At 40.8% G+C, this 20,709-nt stretch overlaps 1 long non-coding RNA gene across 2 annotated transcripts in view; it reads right to left on the reverse strand.

The window, feature by feature from the left end:
- LOC125643082 (uncharacterized) overlaps positions 1–20,709 on the reverse strand; it is a 516,356-nt gene that overhangs the window by 214,635 nt on the left and 281,012 nt on the right. Inside the window, exon 1 of one of the 2 annotated variants that reach the window (XR_007358580.2) lies at positions 13,439–13,522. The exons of the other annotated variant lie outside the window; for it this stretch is intronic. This is a non-coding gene — a long non-coding RNA (uncharacterized LOC125643082). Of the gene's footprint in view, positions 1–13,438; positions 13,523–20,709 lie in introns of those variants that run through there. 2 annotated transcript variants of the gene reach the window in all.

A 20,709-nucleotide genomic window follows, 5' to 3' on the forward strand; every position in this document is an offset into this window, starting at 1 on the left:
GCATTATGCCAAAGGTTTTATTTTCATTCTATCCTCCAGAGTCCCAGATGTTTCTCCTGCTGGAATATTTTGTAGCATATGAGTGCTGAGATTACTGTTTATTTCCTTTCTCTATTTTCACCTCATATTTCTCTACTGTTAATTGCATAAGTCACTTATTTGCTTGTCTCCTAGCAGACCCAACAAATTCTCAATTCCATCTCACCCCACCCCTCATCTGCTTCCTCCTTTGCACTCATAGTCCAATGTCAAGCATCCCAGCAGTTAATCAGCAGTAAATTTTCTCTCCCAAATACATGCACCTTTCTGAGGTCATTGATATAGAACATAAAGTGAAGGCAATTGGTTCTGATTCGGAACATTGTTACATCCCCACTTCCTTTCAGTACGATCTGCTTCCACTTATTTTGTCTTTCCTACAAAACCCAGTTCTTCATCTGCTGAAGTAGTTTATCTCTTTCCATATTTAGGGGCCATGTAGATACTGTGTATTACTGTGCTAATTTAATGAAGACGAAGTATATCAAAAACTTACCATGTGTCAATTTTCTGTTGCTTACTTTAAAAAAAATGTTTGTTTCATTAGGGATGACCTGCTGTAAATGCATTTCTGGATGTGGTTAGTTTAATCATAATTTTGAAGATGTTCTCTGCTTTCTGTGCTTTTTAAGAATTTCTGATATCTTCGCAACTTATATCAAGCATTCAGGGTTTAGAGTTTTTCTGAATCTTCTCCAGATCGAGTAGGTATTATATAACCTTCTCTCTGACCAATTAAATGTATTTATTTAAGACTTACCTACCTCTTTGACCACTTTTTTCAAAATCTGAACCAGGACATTTTAATAGTTTTTGGACAATAATTTTTAGATCCCCTTTCCTAACAAGATCTTGGGTTTTTTTTTTTTTTTGTTTGTTTTTTTTATCACTTTTAGTTTTATTCCCACTGGAAAATTTAGGTCAAATTCTAGTCTTTGTTGCTCATCTTCCTTTTAAACACAGATAAAGAATTCATTTTTATTTTATTTTCTTAAGCAATGCCTACCTTTCTGTCTATAAATGTCACTTGCCATTTTTAGGAGGTCCTACTGCTTCCCTCACTGACTACTTGGTTACGTACTTGAAATATTACCCGTTTTTACAGTCTGCCTTTGGTTCTGTGCTGTAGCTTTTTGTTTCTTACCATCTGCTAAACTATTTCTTTCCTCCTCATTCCAGATTTCCATTCCTCTTGTGTACCTGGGTGATGAGTCTGGATTAAAATTGACACAAACTCAACATTTGCTTAAAAAACAAAGAGAAAATAGAGAAAAATAAAATAACTGACAAGCCAAAAATATTATTTATCCCTCACTTGACTCTCTCGCTTAAAGTACAGTTTGCACATTATTACCTCTTATAATAATAATATGGAGATATACCTATCTCATAGAACTGGAAGCGACCTTGAAAGGTTGTTGAGTCCAGTCCCCAGCCTTCACAGCAGGACCAAGTATCGTCCCTTATTTTTGCCCCAGATCCCTAAATGGCCCCCTCAAGGATTGAATTCACAACCCTGGGTTTAGCAGGCCAATGCTCAAACCACTGAACTATCCCTCCCCCCCCATTATTACCTCTTGATATTGCTTTGACTCCTAGATGGCACATAAACATTGGATATTCATTAACTTATCTTTTACAAAAACTTTGTTGCCCTTCTCTATCTCCTTTCTACTCCTATTCTATTCCCCTACATATTATCAGTTTTTCTAAAATTTGTTCCATTGAAATTCAATATCTTTATTCTATTTGATAATAAATACTTAAACACTTTTCCATCCTCAGAGTATTTTACAAATATTAGCTATTTAATTCCCACATTATGCCTGTGATGTAGGTACAGAAGAAGACATGAAAATGTCACAATTTGCTATTACTATACAGGTACCAAAGGCACCTCCTAGTTTAGATATAGCAGAAATCTCTGAGGGTATGTTTACACAACTATTAGTGTACCTCCCAACCTGAATGGACAGACACGGGCTAGCTCTGCTTGAACTAGAGAGTAAAAATAGATGTGTGGCCACTCTGGCAAGAGTGACGGCACAGGCTAGCCACTGGAGTATAGAGCATGCTTCCCAGCCCCAGTATGCAGACAAGCATTAGCTCTGCTCAAGCTAGTGGGCACAATTCTTCAGGCATCAGAGTAGCCATCCAACTGATCTCCTCATCCTCTCCCCTTCCCAATTGCTGGGAACATAATAGTAGATGATGTTAATTTAGCAACAGTGGCCTTCTAACCTCTAACACCGAGCACAAATATCTGGAATCTCTTCTCGACTTCCCCTCCAGACTAGCACATGGCCAGCTAACACAGCTTTAAGCATACCAACCTGCATCTTACTAGGGTTTTCCAATAGTGTTCAACTAACCTGACTGAGTTTAAATAATTGAAAATACACACTCTTTTTGCTCATCAAGACAGGGCTTGTTCAGTTAATCACCAATTCAATCAACCTCCTTAAGGAAGCAATATGGCAATATTAGACTTCAAATAGAAATATTTTTACAGTTTATTAGGTTTCTGAGATGACATTACTTGAGTCAGTATTGAACTATTTTAAAATTCATGGTCATTTCTCCAAATATAGGATTTCTGTTAATCATCCTGAAATCATCTGGTCAAGCTGATCTGCAGTTATATCAGGGATTCATACATGGCCTTTTTAGGATTTCTGGTTATCTATGGAAACACTGTAGAGCATCTGACTTAATTCCTTTATCACAGTGGTGGCTATTTGGCAAGTTAAATTAGATCCTGTTAGAGTGTAAGCTCATCGGGACAGGGACTGTCTTTGTGTTTCGTGTTTCTACAGTGCCTGGCACAATGGGGTCCTGTTTCATGACTAGGCTCCTAGACACTATTGTAATGCAAATAATCCATGTCATAAATATAAAGGGAAGAGTAAACCCCTTTGAAATCTCTCCTGGCCAGGGGAAAGCTCCTCTCACCTGTAAAGGGTTAAGAAGCTAAAGGTAACCTCGCTGGCACCTGACCAAAATGACCAATGAGGAGACAAGATACTTTAAAAAGCTGGGAGGAGGGAGACAAACAAAGGGTTTGTGTCTGTCTGTATGCTGCTCTTGCCAGAGACAGAACAGGAATGGAGTCTTAGAACTTTTAGTGTAAAGTTAGTTAAAAACAGAGAGGTTAGAATGACCAAATCCTCAGCTCAACTACAGCTGGAATTAGCCAAATTTCAGGCTGAGGAAAGACAAAGGGAACATGAAAGACAGATAGAACTCATGCGGCTGGAGAAGGAGGTACAGGAGGCTGCCCACAAGAGGGAAATGGAGGCAAGGAAGCATGTGGAGGAGGAGAAGGAAAAAGAGAGGAAGCATGTGGAGGAGGAGAAGGAAAAAGAGAGGAAGCATGTGGAGGAGGAGAAGGAAAAAGAGAGGAAGCATGTGGAGGAGGTGGAGAGGATAAAGGCCCAGCAGAATATACCAACAAACCCTAGCAATCCTTCTCCAGGTACCACTTCCCATCCCAGAAAGTTCCCCACCTACAAGGCAGGTGATACTGAGGCCTTCTTAGAAAACTTTGAAAGGGCCTGCCTTGGGTACAACATCTCTACTGACCAATACATGGTAGAGCTGAGGCCGCAGCTCAGTGGACCCTTAGCTGAGGTGGCAGCTGAAATGCCTAAAGAACACATGAACAAGTATGAACTGTTTAAATCCAAGGCGAGAGTCAGAATGGGGATAACACCCGAGCAGTCTCGTCGGAGGTTCAGAGCCCTAAGGTGGAAACCAGACATGTCATTTACCCGACATGCCTACCACATTGTGAAACATTGGGATGCCTGGATATCAGGAGCAAGTGTTGAATCTCCAGTAAATTTGCCCTTCCTAATGCAAATGGAACAATTCTTAGAGGGTGTTCCTGAGGAAATAGAAAGATACATCCTAGACGGGAAGCCCAAAACTGTAATCGAGGCAGGAGAGATTGGAGCCAGATGGGTGGAGGTGGCAGAGAAGAAGAAAACTGGTCGCAGTTGGAGCGGAGACCAGAAGGGACCACCCCAGACCACACCCTATTACCGGGGGCCGCCCAAAGCCCCACCTACCTCCCAAAGAACCCTCCAGACCCCTTATCGTCCCACCACCCCGTTCTCCAGCAACCCTCCTCGCCCCAGTGACCCGTCAGCTGGACGATGTTTTAAGTGTAACGAGCTGGGGCATGTAAAGGCCAACTGCCCCAAGAACCCCAACAGATTACAGTTCATTGCACCGGAATCACACCAGAGGTCCACAGGCCCAGATACCTCCCAGATACCCTTGGAGCGGAGGGAAGCTGTGAGTGTGGGCGGGAAGAAGGTCACCGCGTGGAGGGACACCGGAGCACAAGTGTCAGCTATCCATGCTTCCTTAGTGGACCCCAATTTAATCAACCCAGAGATCCAAGTGACGATTCAACCCTTCAAGTCCAACTCTTTCAATTTGCCTACAGCCAAGTTGCCTGTCCAGTACAAGGGCTGGTCAGGAATGTGGACTTTTGCAGTCTATGATGATTATCCCATCCCCATGCTGTTGGGGGAAGACTTGGCCAATCATGTGAAACAGGCCAAGAGGGTGGGAATGGTCACCCGCAGCCAGGCTAAACAAGCCGTGAGGCCTAGCTCTGTTCCGGAAACTTCTATCAGGACCCAGTCAGAGGTGATGGACCTGGACCCCAGGCCAATGTCTGCAACAGCAGTAGTGGATCCAGTCCCAGAGACCCAGACGGAACCAGTCCCAGAACCGGAACCAGCCGAACAACCAACACCAGACCCCGTGTCAGCACTGAATCCAGTACTTGCAACCTCAACACCAGAGGGCCCCACCGAACCTGAACTGGCAGCAGCCGATAACCCGACCCAAGAGGCTCAGCCGGAGCCTGAATCCCAACATAGTGCACCAGCAGAGAGCGGTTCACAGTCAACAGAAACAGCTCCATCCCCTATATCGCTTCCAGAGGGACCAAGCCTAGGTCCACAATCCCATGAGGAACTGATGTCTCCAGCATCAAGGGAACAGTTCCAGACCGAACAGGAAGCAGATGAAAGCCTCCAGAGAGCTTGGACGGCGGCACGGAGCAACCCACCGCCTCTCAGCTCTTCTAATCGATCCAGGTTTGTTATAGAAAGAGGACTTTTATACAAGGAAACTCTTTCTGGTGGATACCAGGAAGACTGGCATCCTCGGAGACAGTTGGTAGTTCCAACTAAATACCGGGCCAAGCTCTTGAGCTTAGCCCACGATCACCCTAGTGGCCATGCTGGGGTGAACAGGACCAAAGACCGTTTGGGGGGGTCATTCCACTGGGAGGGAATGGGCAAGGATGTTTCTACCTATGTCCAGTCTTGTGAGGTGTGCCAAAGAGTGGGAAAACCCCAAGACCAGGTCAAAGCCCCTCTCCAGCCACTCCCCATCATTGAAGTTCCATTTCAGCGAGTAGCTGTGGATATTCTGGGTCCTTTTCCGAAAAAGACACCCAGAGGAAAGCAGTACATACTGACTTTCATGGATTTTGCCACCCGATGGCCGGAAGCAGTAGCTCTAAGCAACACCAGGGCTAAAAGTGTGTGCCAGGCACTAGCAGACATTTTTGCCAGGGTAGGTTGGCCCTCCGACATCCTCACAGATGCAGGGACTAATTTCCTGGCAGGAACTATGAAAAACCTTTGGGAAGCTCATGGGGTAAATCACTTGGTTGCCACTCCTTACCACCATCAAACAAATGGCATGGTGGAGAAGTTTAATGGAACTTTGGGGGCCATGATACGTAAATTTGTAAATGAGCACTCCAATGATTGGGACCTAGTGTTGCAGCAGTTGCTCTTTGCCTACAGAGCTGTACCACATCCCAGTTTAGGGTTTTCCCCATTTGAACTTGTATATGGCCGTGAGGTTAAGGGGCCATTGCAGTTGGTGAAGCAGCAATGGGAGGGATTTACACCTTCTCCAGGAACTAACATTCTGGACTTTGTAACCAACCTACAAAACACCCTCCGAACCTCTTTAGCCCTTGCTAGAGAAAACTTACAGGATGCTCAAAAAGAGCAAAAAGCCTGGTATGATAAGCATGCCAGAGAGCGTTCCTTCAAAGTAGGAGACCAGGTCATGGTCTTAAAGGCGCTCCAGGCCCATAAAATGGAAGCATCGTGGGAAGGGCCATTCACGGTCCAGGAGCGCCTGGGAGCTGTTAATTACCTCATAGCATTCCCCACCTCCAACCGAAAGCCTAAGGTGTACCATATTAATTCTCTAAAGCCCTTTTATTCCAGAGAATTAAAGGTTTGTCAGTTTACAGCCCACGGAAGAGACGACGCTGAGTGGCCCAAAGGTGTCTACTACGAAGGGAAATGTGGTGGTGGTGTGGAAGAGGTGAACCTCTCCATGACCCTTGGGCGTATGCAGCGACAGCAGATCCAGGAGCTGTGCACTAGCTACGCGCCAACGTTCTCAGCCACCCCAGGACTGACTGAACGGGCACACCACTCCATTGACACAGGTAATGCTCACCCAATTAGGGTCCAACCTTACCGGGTGTCTCCTCAAGCTAAAACTGCTATAGAACGGGAGATCCAGGATATGTTACAGATGGGGGTAATCCGCCCCTCTGAAAGTGCATGGGCATCTCCAGTGGTTCTAGTTCCCAAACCAGATGGGGAAATACGTTTTTGCGTGGACTACCGTAAGCTAAATGCTGTAACTCGCCCAGACAACTATCCAATGCCACGCACAGATGAACTATTAGAGAAACTGGGACAGGCCCAGTTCATCTCTACCTTGGACTTAACCAAGGGGTACTGGCAGGTACCGCTAGATGAATCTGCCAAGGAAAGGTCAGCCTTCATCACACATCTCGGGCTGTATGAATTTAATGTACTCCCTTTCGGGCTGCGAAATGCACCCGCCACTTTCCAAAGACTTGTAGATGGTCTCCTAGCGGGATTAGGAGAATATGCAGTCGCCTACCTTGACGATGTGGCCATATTTTCGGATTCCTGGGCAGACCACCTGGAACATCTACAAAAAGTCCTTGAGCGCATAAGGGAGGCAGGACTAACTGTTAAGGCTAAGAAGTGTCAAATAGGCCTAAACAGAGTGACTTACCTTGGACACCAGGTGGGTCAAGGAACTATCAGCCCCCTACAGGCCAAAGTGGATGCTATCCAAAAGTGGCCTGTCCCAAAGTCAAAGAAACAGGTTCAATCCTTCTTAGGCTTGGCCGGTTATTACAGACGCTTTGTACCACACTACAGCCAAATCGCTGCCCCACTGACAGACCTAACCAAAAAGAAACAGCCAAATGCTGTTCAGTGGACCGGAAAGTGTCAGAAGGCCTTTAACAAGCTTAAAGCGACACTCATGTCTGACCCTGTACTAAGGGCCCCAGACTTTGACAAACCGTTCCTAGTAACCACAGATGCGTCCGAGCATGGTGTGGGAGCAGTTTTAATGCAGAAAGGACCTGATCAAGAATTCCACCCTGTAGTGTTTCTCAGCAAAAAACTGTCTGAGAGGGAAAGCAACTGGTCAGTCACTGAAAAAGAATGTTACGCCATTGTCTACGCTCTGGAAAAGCTACGCCCATATGTTTGGGGACGGCGTTTCCACCTGCAAACCGACCATGCTGCACTGAAGTGGCTTCACACCGTCAAAGAAACTAACAAAAAACTTCTTCGGTGGAGTTTAGCTCTCCAAGATTTTGATTTCGACATCCAACACATCTCAGGAGCTTCTAACAAAGTGGCTGATGCACTCTCCCGTGAAAGTTTCCCAGAGTCAACTGGTTAAAATCGTCCTTGAGATGTGGAAAATATTGTTAGTCTTTATGTACTTGGTAGTATATTTAGAGATGCATGTGTCTTATTAACTCTGTTTTTCCTAGAGCTCCAGGAAGAAATCCCAGCCAGTGTTTCACCCTAGCTGAGATTTGGGGGGCGTGTCATAAATATAAAGGGAAGGGTAAACCCCTTTGAAATCTCTCCTGGCCAGGGGAAAGCTCCTCTCACCTGTAAAGGGTTAAGAAGCTAAAGGTAACCTCGCTGGCACCTGACCAAAATGACCAATGAGGAGACAAGATACTTTAAAAAGCTGGGAGGAGGGAGACAAACAAAGGGTTTGTGTCTGTCTGTATGCTGCTCTTGCCAGAGACAGAACAGGAATGGAGTCTTAGAACTTTTAGTAAGTAATCTAGCTAGGTATGTGTTAGATTATGATTTCTTTAAATGGCTGAGAAAAGAATTGTGCTGAATAGAATAACTATTTCTGTCTGTGTATCTTTTTTGTAACTTAAGGTTTTGCCTAGAGGGGTTCTCTATGTTTTTGAATCTAATTACCCTATAAGATATCTACCATCCTGATTTTACAGGGGGGATTTCTTTATTTCTATTTACTGCTATTTTTATTAAAAGTCTTCTTGTAAAACACTGAATGCTTTTTCATTGTTCTCAGATCCAAGGATTTGGGTCTGTGGTCACCTATGCAAATTGGTGAGGCTTTTTATCCAACATTTCCCAGGAAAGGGGGGGTGCAAGTGTTGGGAGGATTGTTCATTGTTCTTAAGATCCAAGGGTCTGGGTCTGTAGTCACCTAGGCAAATTGGTGAGGCTTTTTACCAAACCTTGTCCAGGAAGTGGGGTGCAAGGTTTTGGGAAGTATTTTGGGGGGAAAGACGCGTCCAAACAGCTCTTCCCCAGTAACCAGTATTAGTTTGGTGGTGGTAGCGGCCATTCCAAGGATAACGGTTGTAATATTTTGTACCTTGGGGAAGTTTTGACCTAAGCTGGTAAAGATAAGCTTAGGAGGTTTTTCATGCAGGTCCCCACATCTGTACCCTAGAGTTCAGAGTGGGGGAGGAACCTTGACAATCCATAATAATAATTAATACAATAATTTATGGCAAAATCTCTTAAATTGCTTTTCACCTGAACATCTTCATCTTCTTGCAGTTCAGGAGAATAGCTTTAACAATAACAAATGCTTCACAAATTCTGCAGTTAATTAAATAAAATAACCTGTCTGCAAATTATGAACAACAACTTTTAAAACACAGTATCTACTTTGTATATGCAAATATAGTACACATTCGGTTCATTTCCCCCTTTCCTCCTGTAGGTGGCTACAACAATTTCTTTCTTGGGAGTTCTTCAGTCTGGGGTCCTGTAATCCTTCATAATAGTTATCTGTACTTCAGCCTTCACAGCCCATTCACTGAAATAAATGATTTCATCTTTCCCAGTTTGTGCAGAAACAATACTTTTTTGGAAAGAAATACATCTGTAAGACTCTAAGCTTTTGGAAATTCTGACTAGAAAAAAATGTATTAAAATCTTCAGAGCTAAGACCACTTATACAGAAAGAGAAAGAAAAAGATTCATAGCATCCTCTGTCTCATACCGTATATAGATCCTTTGCCTACACGGATCTAAAGGGACATCTCAACAGGCAGGAACCAGGTCAAGAGTAGCACACTTTCTATTCAGAATCGGCTTCAGAAGGAACACAAAAATAACTATAGTGCTGTAGCATAGTGTACTACCTCCTGGGAAATTAGAACTGGAATGATATGGAATGATTTTGTATGAGGCTGGGTAATTAAAATAACAGATAAATTGATAAATTTAATAAATTAATTATTCTTGTTAATGCTATACGGCACAATCTTGCAAAGCTTTACTCATGGGAGTAAGAAATACATGCATGAGTAAAGATTTGCAGGATAAGCCCACACTTTGGTTTATTTAATGGTTATTGTAGGGGTGATGTTATACCCCAATTCAGATCCCTGAACATATCTGCTAAATAAACTAGTAAAGGTATTACAGGTACAATATTACTTTCCCAGCTCAAATCTGGAATAAAAACTGCAATATCATCTGGTCTATGAAAATATGACCTAGGTTCATTGGAAAATTAAAGATTATTTCATTTAAAATAAAAACAAGTGACTCCCTATGCTATGTTTCTTAGACCATCTGTGTTCCTTATGTCTGCCCTTTTAGACTTTAGGACAGGCATGTTCTTTATCATTGTGTCTTGTACAGTACTACAAATATAGACCGTGCTTAGCAAAACAACAAAATCCATACACTTCAAGAAAATGTCTAACATTCACAGGCAGAGTTCTGAAAGCTACCCAGGAATGTTGAGGGAAACCCTGGTCCTGCTGAAGCCAATGGCAAAATTCCCATTGATTTGAATGGTACCACAAGTTCACAGTGAGATTTTTCTCCCCAGGATAATTATTAATTATTATTATTATTAGTAGTAGTAGTAGAATAGTTGCACCTAGAACCTCCTATCATGGATCAGGAACAAAAAGACAGTCCTTGTCCCAAAAAGTTTATAATCTAAAACAAGAGACAACAGATGGATACAGACGGATGGGGGAGTACAAAGAAACAAGGAGACAAATATGGTCAGCATGGTATGTTATGGTTTCAGCACAACAGCAACCTAACCATTGTCAATGTTTGTGTAGGCCTCATGTCAAAGCAGAGTTTTAAGGAGGGTTTTGAAGGAGGATCATTAGTTAGTATAACACGTGTCTGCGTAGACATATATATTTTAAAAAAGATCATTTGATGAAAATGCACATTTAAAAAGGAACTGGTCATAAATAATTGTTTCAAGCAATAAAACAATGCAAAGGTTGCTGGTTAAGTGACTACCCAAAACCCACGGAAATCAAAGGGTTCAATAGGCTCTAAACAAAATAATCTGTTTATTGAAACTGTTTATACCTTTAATCCTGTACAAGTTCATAGCAGAAATGTGCAAGGAATAAAATCAGTGATACTATTTTCTATCCATGAATTTCCCTTTTATGATTCTGACCCTTTGTGGCTGAGTGTTATTTATTTCTTAGTGATGCCATTCAATTAGACTCTATGCACAGATCTATATGGTAAGAAGCACACAAACTGAATTGTTAGAACACTTGAAAGATTTGCAATTGTGACTTACATTTTAGACAAAAGTAAAAAGCAGATATAGTCTTGAAATGTGTTTCCCAATAATAATAATTCTAAAAAGCATATGAGGCCAGAGCCCTAAGGAAATAAAAGAAAATGCCTACAGAACACCCACAGCCAAGGTTGTCCTTCCAGTAGTATCTAATCCCTGGTGATAATAGCGATTAGAATACTACTTAGCATTTACACAAGGCAGACAGTACTAAAACCCGAGGGTTTTGTGAGAACAACTCCTATCTGCTTCCCTGGATATGTTCTTGGGTTTTTATGCAGTCCTAGGGCTACAAAAAATACCAGGCCCGGAACTTGTATAATTTTTTGACTGGTCAGAAGTGTAGTGTAGAAAATTTTATGCTGAATTAAGAGATGTATACATTTGGACCTGGAAACATTCATAAGAGACTTTCAAAGATAAAATGGAGGTTTCTGCAGTTTTAAGGCCTGTTCTTGATGTCAGTGAAGTCAATTTTAATTGTATGCTATGGGGGCATTAGAAAGCATTAAGAGTGGTTAAGCAAAACAACCATGCTATACAACTGGGCTGAAGCCAGCCCAAAATTCTGAGATACCAAAACTTAATGGGCTTTGTCTAATAAACATTTTTATGGGCATATCCATCAAAAAGATATGATATTCTCTCTTTAAATACAACACAAGTCCTCTATTTTAAATCTCTCTTCATACTAATGATTCTCTAGATACATCTTACTTGATCTGTTTTACCTGCAGTACTTCCCCCCGCAAGCTTTCACCCTTTCATGCCAATGGCAAGATCTTTCCTTCCTCTCTCATAACAATCCATACTTACTCCAAACAGTAGGAAAGATTTTCAAAAGTACAAATATCAGTTAGGCACCTAACTCTCAGTCTCCCCCTGCATCCATTATGTCCAGCTAGGCAATTCATTGCAAAGTAAAGTTCAAAGGCAAGAGTAGAAGTAACTGGTATTGATGCTAGGGATGAATGCTGGTGTCCTGATCCTGCCAACAGATTTTACACCATATGAACAATAAAGTTATGGAACTTCTTTAGATACATCAGCATTGATCAATGTTCATTTTACAGAGGTCACAAACATACATGAGCAACATTTCAGTGAGGTTTCCACAAACCGTTGAAGAGTTCACTTGCATTGCTTATTCAGAAGCAAATTCATAAATCTTTCAAGGATCATATGTCAAAATATACAAAATAAATATCCTTAAATCTAACTTTTTTTTTTCATTTTGTCTACCGGTACATTTTGATTATCATCGACAGAAATACTTTACATCGGTTTGTGTGTGTGTGTGTCACAAACTCAATGTTTATTGACATTTGACAATAAAAATTAATATTTTCAAGCCTAAATATTTTTAATCTGAGATTGCCTTTCTTTGGGTCTGTTAGGTCTATTTATTTTCTATCACAATTGATCAGCTTGGAGCAAGGTAAGATACTAAAGATATTTGTACATTTAGGTAAAAAATGAAACCATTTTAGAGAAACCTCCCTAATCTGAAAACAATACCACGGTTGGAGACTGAAATATATAATATAGTGAAATATTAAAAATTCTCTCTGTTGATAGATTTCACACTCCAACAGGCTCAGTTTACAAACACAAAAAGCAGGAAAAAAAAAAAAACTAATACAGCCCACAGATAAGGACTGATCTAAAAAGTCAGATAGAGACTTGAAAAAATATTCTTAAAGAAAGTGAACCTGAGAATTGACAACACCGCAAATCTCCTTTCAAGATCCCTTACCCAATGTGTTTGTGTCACCATTATATACAGAATTTTTCCACTGTGCACACGGTTTCTAAATTATATATGCCACAAGGCCTACAAACCAGGAAAAAGTGTTTTGACATATACCACTCAAGTGTGAAAGTAACCTTTAACTTTAGTGGTTTATTCAGGAACTATGCTAGTGTTTTTAATTAGCTAATGCTTCCTTAAGAGCTGCAGTCCCCCCAAAAACATAATAGTTCCATAAAATGGCTCTGTTTTAATTTCTCTAGCTTTAATGTAGCACACAGTACCCAATTCTACATCCCAACTGTAATTAGCAAGGATAATTACAAAAGCTGTATGAATAGTAGTTGCAGATGCTATGATAAGTATGTTTAGTGTAGTCCTATGTACATTACCAATATTACAAAATTTATTATGAAGAGACATCAGTAAGGACTAAGTTCGAGTGCCATTGAATATATATATAAAAGTTGTGTGACAGGAATCTGAGTAAGGGCTCAGTGATATACATTTCCCATTTTTAAAGAGGTAAATATTCAGAAAGCCATAGCCTCCACTTTGTAAGAAACAGGTAAAAATATACAGGAAAAGGAATTGGAATTTTGTATCTTATTGTCATGTAAACTTGTATTTCTAAATAAAAAAAAAATTAAAATGAACAATTGCCCTTTCAAAAGAAACAGTGTAACCTACCCTGTAGAGACCCAAAAGGAGCTCGGGCTTTTCCAAACCTAGTCTGCTTTCATTACATCTCCTCCTAGGATCCTTCTTTGGAATAATGTTATGGGAGTCTGAGACATCAGTTATCAAAGGCAGTTGTTGCCATAACAACTAGGGAAACAGTGACCCTCCGCAAGTATACAAATGAACAAGAGGGAGGGAATGATGAGTGGCTGATTATTTCTAATGTCCCAACGTTACTGCTTAGGCAGGAGTATGGGATAGCAAATGTGCATTATGCAGGGAGGGAAGGAAATCAGGCTTTTCCATTTTCCCCATATTTCCTAAAAAACAACAAACATGGGAGATCATTATCATTCCACACATATTAATCATTGGCTGAAATTGGGTTCAAATTTCCCATGGCATAATTACAAAAGAGGGTTCTGAATAAAGGCGAGACACTGAGTATAGTCCCTGTGAAACAGAAAATTCTGTCACGATCTTAATAATTCTCTTGCTATTTTGAGACCTTAATAATGTGTTATGATGCAGTGGTAGTGAATGTCAGTTACTTTAGATTAGCACTGCTATGTTGAAAGGAAATGCCTGTTTATCTGCATGCCACCCCAAACATATTAAAGCAGTGTAGATGGTGAACAGCACAATACATAGACAGCTGCTTTTATTTTCATTTCACAAGTAATAAATCCATATATCAATGTCCTAAGTCAGGGGTTCTCAAACTGAGGGTCGGGACCCCTCAGGAGGTAGCGAGGTTATTACATGGGGCATCGCAAGTTGTCAGCCTCCACCTCAAACCCCGCTTTGCATCCAGCATTTATAATGGTGTTAAATATATAAAAAAATGTTTTTAATTTATAAGGGGGGTCTCGCTCATAGGCTTGGTATGTGAAATGGGTCACCAATACAAAAGTTGGAGAACCACTGTCCTAAGAGTTCATATTAAAGCCAGTGCTGGCAAGAAGAATCTGACTTTTCCCTGTACTCCATTTAGCATGGCCTCAAAAGCAAGGGCATTTAATTTTTTGTTTTACAACTCAGTAAAACTTGTAGAGTTGCATGCTCATTTATTCGTGTCTTCCCAAATGTCTTTGTAGAAGGCAGAGGGAAATAGATAATAAAGTTACATTCTTAAATTATGCATTAATGAAATTGACTTCTTTAAATGAGAACAACTCCTCCTTTTAAATTTTGACACGATGGATAGCCTCAGTTACAGCCAGATTAGTGGCAGAATTCTTTGTGAAGGCAAGGTGTTCTTTTCATGCAAAGGATCAATGCCTCAATGGCTGGATAATTTTGCCTGAGTGCAAGACTCTACCCAGAATGACACAGCACAGACTGCACCAAAATATAGGTCCAAAAGCATTTTCTGTTCATTGACATTATTTTTCTCATTACACAGTAGTCATTCTACTCAAATTCTTTGTGTAGAAGAACAGAAATAGGTCCTGACTGAAGTTTTAATTATACCTGAGACATAGTTAAAATGCAAAAATATATTAAAGAGAAGTTCTTAACAAATATGGAGAAACACACAAAAAATCCACCCTTTAGTTAATATCCATACTTACTACTGAGAAAGAAGTTCCTAGTGTAAATTAGCATAGCTCTATTGACATGCAGTGAAAGGGGTCTATTGTTGCACCTGTTCATTGGGCTGATTCAATAGGAATTCCACATGTGGAGGAATGGCATGATTAAAACTGGGCCTATGCTAGTGACTGGGAGAAAATCCTCAAACAACCGTACCTCACAGCTCTGGATGGAACATGTAGAAGGCTGTAGTGTTCGAGGCCTCAAACTTTCAATGGTTATGAATAAGTCTTAACTAAAGTGGCGCTACTACCTCCCTATAATATTTTTTCCTATTCTGATGCCCAAATCATGCTGCTTCCACCTCCGGAATGGTCCCACTGTACAAGGCAGGGATTGTGTGTTGGGCTGCTGTGCAGGGGCCATGCACTCCTTACACAGAGTTCAGCTCCCTGGAGCCTAATACACGATAACACAAAGTTTGAGAGTTGGGCTGGGGAAGGATCAAAAATGTACTGCTATGATGCTCCTCCAGTCTCCTTTCCTAGAGGGGAGAAGGGTATGGTAGAGGCATGCACGGCTACCTCAGCCACTGGCTGGAGCCAGTCTACGTGATTGTGGGGAGGATTCTTTCCCCCCATGTATCTATCCACATCCTGGCCCAGCTACTCATGCTAGGAACTGTGCAGAGGATTGGAGTCTAAATGCAGACACACACAGTCATAAAATTACCTAGTACAGTTTTTCAGAACATTATCAGGTGTGCTAATTCTCAACTGATGTAAATCAGAAAAACTTCACTGATTTTCAGTGAGAGGCCCACTCCTGCATCTGATCTATTTGGGGAACTTCTATTAATTCAATGGGAATTCCACTTGGGGAGGAACTTTAGGATTGAAAGTGGACCTATGCCACTAAAAAGTTGGTAAGTCGTCCATGTCTCCTTACACTGCCTCTTCTGCCAAAGTATGTATTAAGAAGACAGGCCTATAAATTTCAGTATTTCACTAATTTATTTGAAGGAGAGTGCCATGTCTTGCATCGTCTATACAAAGTAGGCTTATTCATACTGTCTATCACTGAACAACTGGATGTACTAAATCTGTATTAAACACAGCACTTGAACAGACAAAGTCAATTTTTCCAGAGTTGGCTACCCAGGTGGTTTTTTGGTTCTCATTACATTAAAGGGTCACTGAATGATTGACCTTTCATCATTCAGATATTTGTCTACTAGAACTATGGCCATGGCTGTGCTGCTGTATTCTAAGACGAAGATGAAATAAATATATTGTGTGTAGGACTGATTGCAGTGACTCATGCTCTCCTAACCATTGCTGCCACCAAGTCACTGTTTCTTCAATCTGTTTTGCACTCAGCTGGTAGGCAGTTTCCCCGAGAATAGTGCAGAGGTTTGTTTGAATATGGCATTGTCTTAGATCACTTCATTTCCTAAAATCCAATAATCTTTGTCTACATGCTATGAAAGGTTCTCTCTCAACACAGGATATAGATGAAGTAATTTTAATACTGCATGTCTTTTCCTGGCAAGCATTTCACTGACTCTGGAGTCTGTGGCCAGCTTCAAAGTCATGCTGTTTGTCAAGACTACTGCAGCAGCACCACCTTTGCATTCAGATTGTGTTCACATTTGTTTGAGCAAAAGGTGCATGTTTCTGATAAGTGGAATCTCTTAACTAAAGCTCACAATAACAGCTCCAACCTCCTGAGTAACCACCTCACCCAGGCAGAGGATAAAGCTAAATTGAATGACACATTCCGCTCCACAGTCTCTGTTGGCTTTCTACTTGCAGTAGATTGGTGCATACTGAACAGCTCTATTTTCCAAGGATCCACTATGATATGGTACTGTAAAATTTTATTAAATCTGAACTTTCTCCTTAAAATAATTTGACATGTTTGGGTTCTGCAGCTGAGTCAGGTTTTTCTAACGGAATTGGAGACACCTTTTAATTCTGCATCATATTTCCATGCCTACAATTTTCATCATAACTCATATCCTGCTTCACCTCAAAGATTAAACCACCCAAATGAAGAATCCATGAAAAACCGTAGTGCAGGAAGCTGCTGAAATAACATATGTGGGATTCATTGACTTTCACAAACATTTTCTTTCCTTTTAATTTAATCATTCAATAGTTCTCATGTTTGTCAGTTTATTTACTGTAAAAAAAGATTAGCTCCCATTATTTTAGGCATTGTTTAAACACATCCCTGCCCCAAAGAGCTTCCAGTACCAACAGACAAAGGGTGAGGGGAAACAGAGGCACAGACAGGTGAAGTGACTTTCCCAGGGGCACCCAGTAAGTTAACAGATGAGCTAAGACTAGAGTCCAAGTCTCCTGCCTCTCAGTCCATTGCCCTATACAATAGATCATGCTGTCACCTCATACATACATTAATAATTCTGGGCTTTCCAAAGTCTGAGTCTGAGTGAGAGACAATCCTCAAAGGGACGATAGTGGGGTATGATTATCATTCATACAAGAAGTTTGAAGAGACTTAAGTTCTCTCACATGTGGTGCGGCCTCAAAACAGCAGCTTTCTCCATTAGATTCAGTTCAGTGCTTTTCCATTCAGTGGCTCTAGTTGGCCCTTGGCAAATAAATAGTAAAACAGCTAGTTTTAGATACTGGCTTGGTGGCAATACCATGCCATTACCACTGCAGTTGAGAAGCTAATTGAAGTATGACTGGCAATAGATGCTGCCGTTGCTGTACAATTTCTAAAAAAAAATTGTGTTCTTAAAGCTTGCAAAATGATATCAGATAAATGACAAGCTGTCATATAGGTAATGTGACACTAACTAGAATAATGGTCTGGAACTCAAACCAAAATGCTACCCGTCTCATTTAAAATGAGTTGTGCTCTTTCATACATTTTAGGCAGCTTGTTGATATAGTATGTCAATATTCTCAGTTTAAATTGTCATGCAGAGATATTATTTTTCTGGAGTTAATGTGACATTCCACAACGCCTTCAGATTAATTAATTGCCATTGAGATGGTAGCAGGGTAGAAATAGGTATGATCTTTTCATTAAATCTTGAATAATTGACAAAGAAACCTTAAGAATATCTTAAAAGGAAAGAGCTTCTCACAACTTTACTAATGGATAGTTGACCTGCTATTTTTGTCACAAAAATAAAAACCATGACATTTTGCCCTCTCTTGATTTCAGCTTCATGCTTTTTGGGGGAGTTGAAGAGTGGGAGGTATGTTAAATAAATAATATACCAAAGAACTGACAATGTTAACTATCAGCTCCACACAAAATGCAGCCGTCATTTTAAACTCACTATTCTTGAAAGATATCCATTATTTTTGTGATTTTACAGCTGCATAAATAAAATGCTTGTATTTCAAGAAATCGGTCATCTTTATTGTGGTTTTATGTATTACTTTAACACTAAGCAGTTAAGCTTGAATCTTTATTGGTCTGATCCAAAGCCCAGTGAAGTCAATGGGAGTCTTTCCAATTTTGGATTAGGTCCTATGTGAAGCTCAAATAACCATGACTCAAATTGGCTCTTAGGCTCTTGGCACTTCATATGTAGATCTTCCTTCATGTGGGAAGCAGCTGTTAAGTTAGGCAAAATCAAAGAATAATTTCCTCCACACTTCACAAAATAAATCCATTTTGAAATGTCTTTGGACTTTGGTAATGTGTTTGACTCAAATTTGGTAAGGGATTTCCCATGCCACTTTTTCTTTAATAAAATAAATTAAAGAACTTTCTCATGAATGGTGCAGAGAAAATGAACAGGAAAGTGTAATTTACCCCTTCACATAACCCAATGAAATGAATAGGCAGCAGGTTTAAAAAAAAACGTAATAAAGTACTTTTTTGTTTTGAAGACACAATACACAGTCAACCTGTGGACCTCATTGCCAGGGGATGCTGTAAAGTCCAAAAGTATAACTGGGTTCCAAAAAGAATTAGATAAGTTCATGGACACTAGGTCTACCAATCTGGGTTTCCCTAAACCTCTGACCCCCAGAACCTGGGATTGGATGACAAGGAATGGATCACTTGATAATTGCCCTTTTCTATTCATTCCATCTGAAGCATCTAGCACTGGCCACTGTCAGAAGACAGGATACTGGTCTAGATGGACCATTGGTCTGATCTACTATGGCCATTCTTATGTTCTCATGTGTTAGATTTATCTCTCAGTACAGTGTTAGACTCAAGTCCAGCAAAGATTTAGACACACACAGTTTTATGGGCTGTGAATAATCTCATTGAAAGTCAGTGGAATAAAGCTAAAAGTGTGTAGATTTTTGTAGGATTATTGCCTTAAAATTAAGAGGTTGTAGTAGTGTAAAGCACCTGAAATCCTTGCTCCACTGTGGGGCTCAGATAGGCCATAACAGACACAAATCAGCCCTGCCTGGAGAGAGGTATGGCCAGATGCCAAGGTTTTGTATTCATTCAGCAGAAAGCTTTTTCAGGTGGAATGCTTATGGATTTTCAGCCACAGTTTAAATATTTTCTTTTACTTGCAGGGGGAAGAGGGAAGCAAGGGGTTGGGGGTGCAAACAAGACATGTCCTTTCCCAGGAGCGAATCCCACTACTTAACTTACCCTTCTCCTCAACTGGAGAACCTGGAGGCAAAAGTCAATTGTGCAAGTTTCCCTCTGCTGTTTTGTCATGGTGGGATTCAATGGTCTCTCAAATGGCTTAACTGCAGCAGTTCATATCAAACTTAGTACTTTGCTGGAGCTTCTGCAGTACTTACACAAAAGTACACACTTCTGAAACCATACAGGCATTGAACTCTCTCTCTTTTTCTTAGCTATAAGAATATAGTGCAACCAGGTAGAAGTACAGTAGAACCTCAGAGTTACAAACACCAGAGTTATGAACTGAACCACACACCTCATTTGGAATGGGAAGCACGCAATCAGGCAGCAGCAGACACACACACACACACAGAGCAAATAGTGTACAGTACTATGTTAAACGTAAACTACTAAAAACAAAGGGAATGTAGCATTTTTCTTCCGCATAATAAAGTTTACAAGCTGTATTAAGTCAATGTTCAATTGTAAACTTTTGAAAGAACAACTATAACATTTTGTTCAAAGTTATGAACATTTCAGAGTTATGAACAACATCCATTCATGAGGTGTTCGTAACTATTCAGGTTCTACTGTACTGGGCAAGCCATGAGATACCAAAAAGTCTGAGAGAGCTTTCCTTGGAAAGCAATCAGGGGATAATTCTGATGAGTTGTAGGCGATTTACTCATAGCAGCAGCACTCTGTTCTTCAAAAGATATAATGAGAAGACATGCAATTGTATCCAAATATCCTCAAGGTTTGGCATGTGTAATTGGTGCAGATGAATTTTTACTTCACTGTGATCACCATGAACATCAGTGTCATGGTTTTTGTGGCTTTTTTTGATGTTTTAAGGAATCTGTGGTTCTATTTCTTTATGACTATGTTGTACTGAAACCCCCTGCTTGGACTGAAGGCGGCGTTCAAAAGCCAGGCAGTTCAGTCAGGGACTGATCAGCCAAGGACTGATCAGCCAAAGAAGAGGCTGTACCCTTGGAGCTCCAGGGGACTACTGGACTACTTGTGCAGGTGGGCAGGAGAGACCCACTCTCCGGCAGTAGGAATGAGAGCTGGGATGAACAGATAGGAGAGACCTGGGCCTAACTACTGGTCCCTACGAAGTTTCATGGCAGGTACTGCAGCTGGCCAACCCTGTG

Source organism: Caretta caretta, chromosome 9, assembly GCF_965140235.1.
Source record: "Caretta caretta isolate rCarCar2 chromosome 9, rCarCar1.hap1, whole genome shotgun sequence".
NCBI classification, from domain to species: Eukaryota; Metazoa; Chordata; order Testudines; family Cheloniidae; genus Caretta; species Caretta caretta.